The sequence below is a fragment of the Oryzias latipes genome, chromosome 20 (assembly GCF_002234675.1).
Source record: "Oryzias latipes chromosome 20, ASM223467v1".
In the NCBI taxonomy this organism is placed as follows: domain Eukaryota; kingdom Metazoa; phylum Chordata; class Actinopteri; order Beloniformes; family Adrianichthyidae; genus Oryzias; species Oryzias latipes.
Window position 1 is genome coordinate 19,317,692 of NC_019878.2, and position 11,658 is coordinate 19,329,349.

Here is an 11,658-nt window from a genome sequence, read left to right on the forward strand (position 1 = left end):
TTTGGACCACAACTTCAAGCTCTCGCTCCTCTGCCCCCATTCTCTTTCACTTGGATGCAACAGGAAACATCTTGGATGAACTTAAAAAAGGGGTGGAATTTATTTTAAATCACTCCATATTATTTTGTTGACTGTTGTAATAACCTGAGAGAAAACGCTCCCACAATTGTCCCTGAAAATAAATAAAACATGTTTACAAAACATGTATCTTTTAAATAAAAAATGCTAAATTGTTGGTGTAGCAAATACTGTAGTTTATATAAATACTGACATATTTGTTTATGATAGGTAATTAAAAATGTACACAAACAAACATAACTATGTTTTTTTCAGTGAACATGCTTGTTTCCAATAGTGATCAATTGCATAAACAACACTGAAATAAATCAAGCGGCTGTAAAAGCTGACCCTCCTTATGAATCATACCAGAAGAAAACCACACTTCATCATTTCGAAGCAGTGCTGTCGTCAATATCATCACAACAAATGCCATATTTGGTTCTTTTTTCACTTGTTTTGTGAGCAAAAACAACCCTGGGCGCTTGCACCAAGCATTCACTCATTCACACACTGACACACACATACAGTCGCCATCTGTCATACTGCAACCTCCCCGAGCTCGCTTTTCCCTCACCGTTCCACCGGGACACATGCTTACTAATGATTCCTTAACTTTGTTACCATCTCATTATGGCACTTAGCATGCACCATAGCTAGATTTGCAACTTTGTAATCTACTCACAATGTGCATTCATCAGCTTGACAGTTGTACTGATTCACTTTACCACGACAAACAGAGCAGTAAGACTGCGTGGTGGCAATGCTGACATCCACCTGCTCTCCAGTTACTGCCCTCATTATGTCCATCTGCCTTGTCCTCCTCTAGATCTGATGATACAGCCAAAGAAATTATGGCTTAAAGTCCCACTCCGATCAACTTTGAAGCCATTTCAAAAGCATTCCCAGTGGTCGTTTAATGTTGATTTTGTTACTTGTAACCAAATAAAAATAAAAAAACTGTCATTTTCTAGGGGGTCATAGTTTCTGCAGAGTAGTAGTAGCTCAGTAGTTTGCGGAGGGAGCCTCCCTCTTTTCCCATCATCCCTTTGTTTATAAACGGTAACTTATAGCCCATCACAGCCCCAACCAAACATTACCGGTGCAACAAAAATGGCAAGCAAAATTGGAGCTCTCCAGCCGTACAGTTGAGCCAGATGCCAGCTTGGATGAGGAAGACGAAGACGTACATGGATGTAGTCATCTGCAAGTGGATGCATCAGAATTGGCCTGTTGACTGTAACACTGTGTCACTGCTACAAGCTTTATCTAAAATGCATTTTTTGTCTGGTCCAGATTCTCAACAGTTTGACAAAAGAAATACTCAGAAATTTAATTTTAAGCTTTATTTTCTTTATAAATATCAAAATATTGCTACAAAAACATGTTAAAAACACCATTTTCATTGGAGTGGGACTTTTAGAACTTAAGACTTTCCAGACTTAAGTCACTGACATCTCCTGGAAAAAAAAGACATTTTTTAGGTTTAAAGACTAAAATGAGTCAAATGCAGGAGTTCACTGAAAAACCTGTGGAGTCAGTCAAAAAGGATTTCAGAAGAAGAAAAAAATTCCCCCTATTGCCAAAGGATTTCCTTTGACTGCAGCCAGAACAGCTTCATGTTTGGGATCGCTCTGAATGTTTTCCTCACCCTATGGGAAACTTTTCAGGGGCCGAGTTAGAAAGAACTGAAATTGGAGCTTGCCAAGCTTTCATCTCCTTTTTTCTCCCTGCTGGCTGGAGAGAAACAGCAAGTTTTTTTTTCTTTTACTGGGAAGACAATAGGGTTGGTGGGCAATGAAACAGAGGGGGGCTCACTAGCATTAAAACTATGACGACCTTTTGGTCAAGAGATGAGCAGTTGGTCTTTGGAGTAGATAATCCCTGGAAAAGCTGGTTTTACAGACTGAACAATAATGTCCACACACACTCTTGCACGCACATACACAACATTAATTCATATTTTATTGCTTTGATGGCTTTTTTTTATGAACTAATTTCATTTGTTTGCAGGGGTTCATGACTTTGCATGTTTGCAGCTCAAAACAGCCATTACCATTACAATTTGCAACGGATATACTGTGCAAAAAATCCAGTATCAAACATATTTATGGCAAGGACAAAGGAACCAACTTGATGGATTATCACTAATATATTACATATATTGGGTCCAACTTCAAAGGAAGGGCTTTAAATCTGAGGATAATTGCGACACTGTTCCACATATAGCTTTCTCGTGTGTCTCTTTGGTAAAGAACATTAGCCATCTCCTCATTGCACTCTTGCTCACACTGCCTACACATTTGTTGGGCCTTGTGCCAGATTTAGCCAGAGCCTTGGGCCAGGAGCAACTAGCGGTAGTATAGCAGGCCATGTAAATGTCACCATCTCAGAGGCTGTGCTCTGCAGAGCATGAAATGAAATCTGGCAGAGTTTAAGGGCCCTGCCTCTTCTCACATGGACATTCCAGAGATCATCGTCTCCTATATAAACTGCAGCACATGTTATGATTACGGCAAAACCACACCCTCTACCCCGCCGCCATTTTTTTTCTTCAAATCAATTATCTGACGTCCATATTTTGAACCAAGGCATCAACGTGGGTATAGAATCTTTCCTACATTATTGCCGTTATGTGATGCCATGTTATCTCTGTTAATCCAAGATAATCCTATGGTTCATCCAACCCATCAAGATAACCAAGAACTGTATTGTACTAAAACAATAAGGCAAGCAAACATGATAAATTGAGTAAACGAAGTTTGAGCCACTTTCTTTTCACTCGTGCCTTTTCTATTCTAAATGTAGATAGGTGGAAAGATTTTACTAAAAGATGAAAGTACAAGAGCTAGATCCTTGTAGGGTGGCCAAGGAGGATGATTAGTGGATCAACAATTCAATGCAGGAAAAGCTTTTTTCAGATTTACTTTCTTCTGGCAGGGTTACCGTTATGCTTTTAAAGCTCTTCCTAAACTAAAATCAGGCTATCAGCCTTCACAGAAGCGCGCGCACACACACATATATATATAAAAATACATACATGCATACATGTATATATATATATATATATATATATATATATATATATATATATATATATATATATATATATATATATATATATATATATATATACATACACACATATATATACATATATATTATTCACAGTATACACACCCTTTATTGCAGATTAAAGATAACACACAATAATCACACAATAGATTGTTATTAATTTCTTATTCTATAGCTATTTCTTAGCAATTAGGAAAGACCATCACAGAGATTCTGACTCTCACTAACTCACTTTTGTATAACAGACACTGAAAGTTCCATAAAAAAGTGAGTTTCATTGAAAAATGTTATTGCTTATGCAACTCAGCCTTACAGACACATACAAGGAACCGAAAAACAAATGCGAGGAAAAGTCACAAACAAAGTGTGTTCATGAGCTTTAAAACTAATATATAGAACTGTGAGTGCACACTGCGTGACAATACCCAGCGTCTCAGGGAGCGCTCGCTTCTTGGTAAATCTTTGTCATGCTTCTGATTCATAACCCCCCACCCCAACCCAAACCTCCCCTCTGCTGTCACAACTAGTGGAGGCAACTGGGCCAGCTGCTGTAGGGCACTGCAAAGAGCTGTGGCATGCAGGATGGATGCTGGCAGGTCAAGGGAAGCCCCCCACGCTGCTCCAATGGGCCAAAAACCTGCTCTGTGAATTTAAAAGCTGTGTCTGATCTACAGTGGGAGAAAAGCTCTTTTCAAATCCAGAAAGAATAAAAGAAGATGGAAATCATATTTTCTTGCGTTGCTAAAGCAATTTCAATGTACACTGCAGATTCAACTCCAAACTGAAAGCTTAAGTGATGGAGTCACCATGATGGTGTTGACATTTCAGATTTAATATTTCAATAACTGCAATGAAACCAGTTTATAAATATGGTCTCTATAAAGTTCTGTGCTAGCTTCAAATCTTTGCATCTTTTTGGACATTTACTTTAATGCACACCGAATAACTTCAAAATAATCTATGCTAATGCATAAACAAAATCCAGGATTTGGGACTTACATCACATTACAGTATTGCAAGATTTTTTATCCCTTTTGTCCCATTTTTCCTAAAGACTAAACAAAAAATGTAGGACTTCTTGCTGACCTTGCTGTCCCATAAAACTTATATAAAAAATGTGATTTAGTTTTCCCCTTATTAGAAAGCGCATTTGATTTTTAAGCCGGGGCTTGGTTTTAAACCTTTTGTTGTCACATTTATTTCAGAAGGTTTCTGCATCTTATTAAGTGCAGTTTTCATCCAAATGTTATTATTTTAAACTACTTTTGGTCAGCTAAGTCGGGTACTCTATATCAGTAGAAATTTTTCAGAATAAAGGTGTACCGCATGTATTACTGTATTTGGTCTCTTTATGATTATGGATAAGATTGTTGTTGATTTTTCTTTATATTTTCTAATCAATTTATTAATTGATATCTGAAATGGGTTTGATAGATCTGTGTTTTGTCTTTTTTTTTCAGCAGCATCCAAATTTTTCTAATGCTTGAAATCAATCAATTCATATCAAATGAACACAAGGATTTCCAGTTATTTACATATGGGATTTTATTTTCATCAGGTACACGACCTATTCGGTAAATGGCATGATGGCGCATAGTGTCTTTCTCTTGGTAAAAGTTATCCATCTATAAATTTCAAGGGGAAATACAAAGCAATTTTTGTTCATCATTCTGAGATGATCAGACTCCTATATAAAACGCTTCACTTTTTAACTTTGGTTTCATATCTTACCTCCTCGGGGAGAACAATTTCTTAGGCTAGCTGAGAAATATAGCCTCCTCAATGTGAATTGGGTCTATCACAAGCTGTGTATGACCAAGAGCCTCCCCCTGCCTCTAAGGGAGAATTTGGTCATGCTGGAAAGAAAGCTTGGTCCTATTCTTTCAGTCACAACCCAAACCTGATCATCTTTGAAATTTGGGGTGGTATAAACCATAAAATATCTTGTTCTTCATGTTTTGGTTGGAAAGAAAAGCAAAATGTATTACGTTTCTTATTTTAAACATTTCCTTAAAGAAACACTTATCGCAGAGCAGTTTAGCACAGCTCCTATAATGAAACATCAGCTGTTGTTGTAGATTAGAGAGAAACACGTAAATGGATGACCTAATATCAGCAGGAAAGCCAGCAAAGATTATTATTTTGTCAAACTGAAATCTGAAACAGTAGGTCATCAGGATCACAATGTCTGCATGTTTCCAAGGGAGCAGGGAAACTGTCATGTTTTAGAATGTGAGAACTTTGCTGTGTGGAGGTTAAAAGACTTAGCATGAGCCCAACATTCCAATGATCTCCCCTTTATGTGGCAAACATCTCATGAGACTGAAATGCATAGAAAATGTTATTATCTATACACAAAACTAGCCCAAAAAGTGATAAAAACATAGTTTAAAGTAGGAATGAATAAAAGACATCATAAAAATTGATGATTGATACAGCTTTTCGTTTGACCAAATTAGTTTAACAATCATTTGGAAATGGATGATTTTTCCTTTCAATGTCAATCATGCTCTGCTGTGATATAAACTCAGGCCTCAGCTCAATGTGACGATGCTGGCAGGGAGCGGAGAGTCTATGGATTTTATAAACTGTTGCCTCAGCATGTCCACTTTCCGCAGAGAAAGTTTCTCACATAAAAATATGACAGATATCCCTCTGCAAAAAAATCCATCAACTTTGGACCTACTGACTGTAGACATGCCAGTAACTGCACAATTCTCAGTGGTATCCACCAAAGCTCGGTTCCACTGGCTCACAAAACCAAGAGAAGGAAAGAAACAGAACAAACAACAGATTCCTTCGACCTGTAAAGGTGAGTGGCAGCCATTTAATATAGTTAAGCAGCTGCAACTTTTCAAGTACAAGAAAAGTTTTTTTCTTCATAAATATACAGCCTAAAACTCAATATTGCAAAAAAAAAAAAAAAAAAATGTTTGCCAGGTATAACTGTATGAGGCTAATCCATTGAAGCATGGCTATTTAAAGTGTGCACGGTTGGGGGCGTAATCTTTATGATCTGCTGCCAAGACACAGTCCCGATTCACATATTCACTTCAGCATCCCCTCATCACTTTCAGTCTGGAAGACAAAGAATTCAAGCAATTTAGAAGCTTTTAGCATGATTGCAAACAAGTGCTGCTACAATCGTGCACATATGGTGACACATCGTGGTACAAAGACATGAGCAGAATCGTCCAAACCGGCTTTTCATAGTTTGAAAGGGATCTTGGAAAATAAAAAAATGGAGCACTCCCATCCAGATGTCACTGTGTGAGTGATGAGAGAACATTTAACAAATGAAAAATACAGAAAAACATCAACTTTGGACACTCACTCCAATCATCTTTTTCTCTATTTTGAAAACATTTCTAGTGGTCTTTTAACTGAGTATGCTGTTTTTTTTAAACATTCCATAAACCTGTTTTCTAGAACACAGTATTAGTACTAGTTTGTGCAGAGCGGGAGTAGTGCACCTTCATGTTGCTTAGGACTCTCTGCTTACACGCTCGCCCACTGGCGTACAACCCCCCCCAACAAAAGTGGCAAGTAATATCGAAGCTATCCAGCCGTGTAGTTTTAAGCCAGATTCCAGTCGTCTACAAGTGGATGCATCAGAATGGAGCAGAGCAGGGAGCTTGTGGGCATTTTCTATGTCACTAATAAGCCCTTTTTTAAACTTTATTTTTTTCATCTGCTCTCGATTCACAACAATTTTAAAACTGAAATACTCAGAAAAAAAATTTTGAGCTTAATATTCTTTATATAAGTCCTCCAAACATGTTAAAAACACCATTTTCATTGAAGTGGTTCTTAATTAGTACGACAAGCTTGACTTCAGACTGAAACAAATATGGATATTTAGAGCAGGGCTTGAGTTGTTGCATGACCACATGTTTATAAAAATTCCAAGCTTCCATTATAGAGATAAAGTCAAAACCTATTATGTTGCAAGAAATTCAATATTAGAACATTTTGAAACACAAATGAAATCCACTCAAACTATCAATCTGCTCCTCACAGGCACATTACTGTTGACAGCAGTTATGCAAGACGCCATACACTTTGCAATAATTTATTAAAACGGTCCAGTCAGTTAACTCATAGTTCACATCTCCCATAGGAGCTTTTTCTCATTCTGTCTACCTCTGTGCTCTCTTTGCCTTTAGTGACGGAAAAAAGAATATTAGGCTTTGCCACTATCAATTCAACTGTTTCAAAGTTCTTCCTACTAAATACAACAATGACTGGGTGTGTGTGCTGTTGCGCCACACACCTATTTAGGAACCCTATAAATTGCATAGCGGCGGATTCCACTGCTAAAAGAAATCTGCATTTGAACATAAAGCACAAGAGAAAGGCTCTGTATCGGCAGACTTCTCTGGTGCGTGGCCCAAAGCCTCACTGGTGGATTATGTTACCTGACGGTGGCGCTGGTCTAATAGCTGGACCATGCTCCAACAACTGAACGGCACACAAACACGTCTCTTTTCAGTCTATTTTATTTGCCTTACCACCATATTTGACTCCTTAAAGACCCACTCTGATGAAAAATTTTATTTTTGGTGTTCTTGTGGCATTTTTCTGATGACGGAGGACAAAATTACAAAGAAAATTAAGCTCAAAATTGTATTTCTCCGATTTTATATTTTCGAATTGTTGTAAATCAGGAGCAGACGAAAAAATAATGTTTGAAAAAGATGCATCAACTTGTCGACGACAAGATCCATGTATGTCTTTGTTTTCCTTGTCCGAGCTGGTGTCTGGCTAGATACCTGCAATGTTGCTCGCCAATTTTTTTTACACCTGTAATGCTAGGGGTGTAAGAGGCCGTAAGCTAGCCGGAGAGTGCATAATCAGTTCCCAGTTATGGGTGACAGGAAGGGAGAGTGGGGTTGCTCCATGTCAACAGTCCCGCTTGTAATCCAGAGGGGAATTTCTAATAATCTACTGCTGCACTGTAGAAACTTTGTCAACAACAGATTTTTTATTTTTATTTTGGCTAAAAACGATATAATCTTAATAATTTTTATAATAGACCAAAAGATGATTGGTCTTTACCTCCTGCTGCACTTTGGGAAAAAACATTCCACCAGTGCTATAGATGCCATAAAAACAGACCACCCATTGGGGAAAGGTTGATCACAAGCAGTGTTTGTGGCCCAATTAGACTTCAATGCTGCTGCACATGTAGGCATTCTTTCATGGTATATTGCAAGGTGACATCAACAAGTGAGTCTAATCAACTTCACATTATGACTAAGCTGCGGGCAAAAACTACTTAACCCTAAAAGTTATTGTATTTACTGGAGTAGTGACTGTCTTTGACAAACCAAGACAGAAAACAGAACATTTGAAGATAATTGATAAATCTGCTTTAATTCAAAAAACAGCAAAATCCTTTCCTTGACAGCAGTCATCAGTGAATACAGAAAAACTTCAAGTCAGTTGAAATTGCACGGTTTAAATCTGCCCACCAGCTTTTCCCAAAGCAGCAGCAGCAGCAGCATGGTTTCTTCCATTACATATAAAAAAGAAAACACAAGAGAAAAGACAAAGAAATTAAATTGCTGTGCTTACAGCTCCCAGTCGGCCAGCCTTACCAGAACAGTGTGCCTCGTGTTGCACAGACTGAGATTACAGAACAAGTACAGGAGTGCTTAAAGAGTACCCTCAAGCCAAAAAACCGTGAGTGTAGCCTCGGAAAAAGGAGACGTCCTGTTTTTATGAGTGAACTGCAGAAAAGCAACAAGAAGTAATGGGACCTGACAGGTCTCAGCTCTGTTGAACTGTGCCGCGTAATTAAAAATCAGCAAAGAAAAGAACGCAGTCCAGATTTACAGCCCATCAGAGAACACGGCAATAGCTGACTCATCGTTGTTGTCATCCACCACCATCATTACAACACTATCGAGACTTTTGCTGTTCCATAACAAAACCTTACCAGGAGACAAAATTATGAGTAACAGCTATGTCATCACTGGAAAACCTTTTCTTCAGCAGTCATCTTCTTTTTATCATAAACCCATGAGATGTCAGAAAGCATTATTTGTGCCTGTATTTGTCACAACCTTTTTCTTGCCTTGTGGGCCTCTAAAATAGAGCGGCCTCTTTATAATTTCCGTGTTTGTTAATCTTGAATAATTATCCAGAAATAGGAGAAATTTGCAGGGACACATCTGGTCGACATTACCCGCATCATTAATTCACAAGTTTAGAGAAGAAGTGTGAAATATAAAAGACCTTCAATTGTGAAGCACCCAATGTCTCTTTTGAAGACATGATTAATGTGGCAGGTGGGTCTGTTTTATCACCAATTCACAAACATTTAACAGATTTAATCTTTAGGTTAACTATTAGTTTTTCTAATTTTTAATCCATCCATCCATCTTCTGAACCCAATATATGCCTTTTGGGGTCATGGGCTTTCACTTTTAATCAATATTTGAAATAAATGTTTGGTTAAGTGACAGAGAAAAAGCTGGCAGCACAAAATATTTTCTTGTTAGTGGATTCTTAATAATTTAGCAATGGCAATGATGTAGGGGGAGGCCAAAAATTGAAGAATGACTGACAGAGAGGGGCAGAGTTCAGCACAGACATTCATTGCTTGACAGGAAAAGACCACACTCCATCTTCGGCTTTCTGTGAGAGCTCAGCATTTATTCATATTTGAAAGATGCAGAGGTCTCTAATGGATGGTATAAGAAGGAAGGAGCAATTTATGTGCAGGAGAAAAATCAACATGCGGCTGGATTGTTAGCTGTTTTTGACAGAGCTTGCTCTATAAAAAAAAGAAAAGGGAAAAAAAATGTCCACCTGAGTCTTTTCAAGTTAGAAGAAATGGAGCACTGAAGATACCACAAGGGAAAAATGATAAATTATTAAATTTGGAATGCTTCTGATTTCATTGCATATTACCTCATACCCAAAAAACCAAAGGGAGCCGCATCCTATAATAACATTGTGTTATCCAACTTCTTCAATTATTTCGTGACTAATAACAACTTAGTCTTATATCCATGACCTTCCTTGGCATGCCTGGCTCTTTACGCCACCTCTGCAGGAGTCAGAACAATGTTTGCATCTATTTTCTTCCATTTGGCTCGGTAGCCATCCAGACACACAAATTGTCTATTCTAATAGCATATCATTTTCATCTGCACGAGGAGCCATTAGCACATCTTTATTCTTTCAGATGAACTGGTTGTGCATTTATATTAGACAAGTGATCCATTCATATCACAGCTGGAGATAGTCTGGAGAGTAATTTACAAATGTGATGTTCGTTTCTGCACAGGCTATACTTGGGGCAGTGTTTTAATGACTGGAATCACAGGCTGTTGTGGCACTGGTAGTGAGGATCTTTTGGCACACCAATCCATGCCCTAATACTCCAAAGAAGCCAAAGATGTTCAATAACATTATGGAGCCCTGGATGTAAGAAATGAGGTGTCTCACAATCCTACAAGTGGTAGAAACCTTTTATTCTCCTTTACTGAGATGAAGAAAGAAAGAACAGAGCTCCTGGTGCTGCGTAAAGGGAAACAAAGTCACGTTCTGCAGCTTGCTTTCGTATTAAAATGCCAAAGACGCAACTGCAGACGCGGTTCCTCCGTCAAAGCACAAGAATGGGGGTGATTGGATATCGCACTCATGTCTCATTATCACTTAGTGGCGTGAACGCGCACGGATGCACCATTTAGGAAAGACAAACTTTGACTTAATAAATAATACACAAACCAATTCAGAAAACATTGAAATAATTAGTATAAAAAGTTGCAACTGACCGTCATTTCTAACGACGCATCATTTAACTAATTCTGACTGAAAAATGCCTTTTTAGTCACATTTTATGGTTGCTTTAACAGATGACAAGTGAGAACTAAAATTCTTAACGCTTAAGGAGGAGAACAATTTGCGCATTTGCCCCCTACCTTGCTTTTTGCCAGCACCGCGCGCTGCGCGTCCGCCCGTCGCCTCCACAGTAAATCCTGTAAAAATCCTCTGGAAAAGGCTTCTTCCTTTTTAAATGATGACAAGTTCAGGTTGACGATAGGACGTCACTGGGATGTGAGGTCCCACGGACTGTAGTATCTCCCTGTATCGCTCTGTCTGTGGGCTGTAGGAGCATCACTGAATGTATGAAACAGCGCTTCAGATGAAAGGAGGAAGCGAAAACACAACATGGAGTCTCCTGTCTGCGTGGATTCTTCCATAAACCAAACCACAAACCACACTTTTAGTCCAACAGATCTCTGAAAAGGAAAATGATTCCTATAAATGAATTAACTGAGTCCAAATAAATAATATATATATATATTTATATATTTATATCGTTCCTATATGTCCTTTTCTTGATGTTGTCTTAATGAAAAAACAAAAATAGTATACTGTGCACATATGTTGTTTAAAAAAAATGTTTCTTTGTCTTTGATTATAAATCGAGTTAAAATAATATTAATAAAATAATTTACCAAACCTAAATTAAGTAAAAGATGAATGACTCATATCATATTTATTTTATTT

General features: G+C 38.0%; 1 protein-coding gene across 5 annotated transcripts in view; it reads right to left on the minus strand.

Moving 5' to 3' along the window:
• The window catches only part of dlgap1 (DLG associated protein 1), a 100,302-nt gene extending 89,016 nt beyond the window's left edge, over positions 1-11,286 (minus strand). For 3 of the 5 annotated variants that reach the window (XM_023949937.1, XM_023949938.1, XM_023949941.1), the window contains exon 1: positions 11,067-11,285. The gene's annotated coding sequence lies outside the window, so the exon portion shown is untranslated. Of the gene's footprint in view, positions 1-11,066 lie in introns of all 5 variants that reach the window. The other 2 variants (XM_023949940.1, XM_023949939.1) reach the window with 2 other exon arrangements.
• Positions 11,287-11,658: the final 372 nt, after the last annotated feature.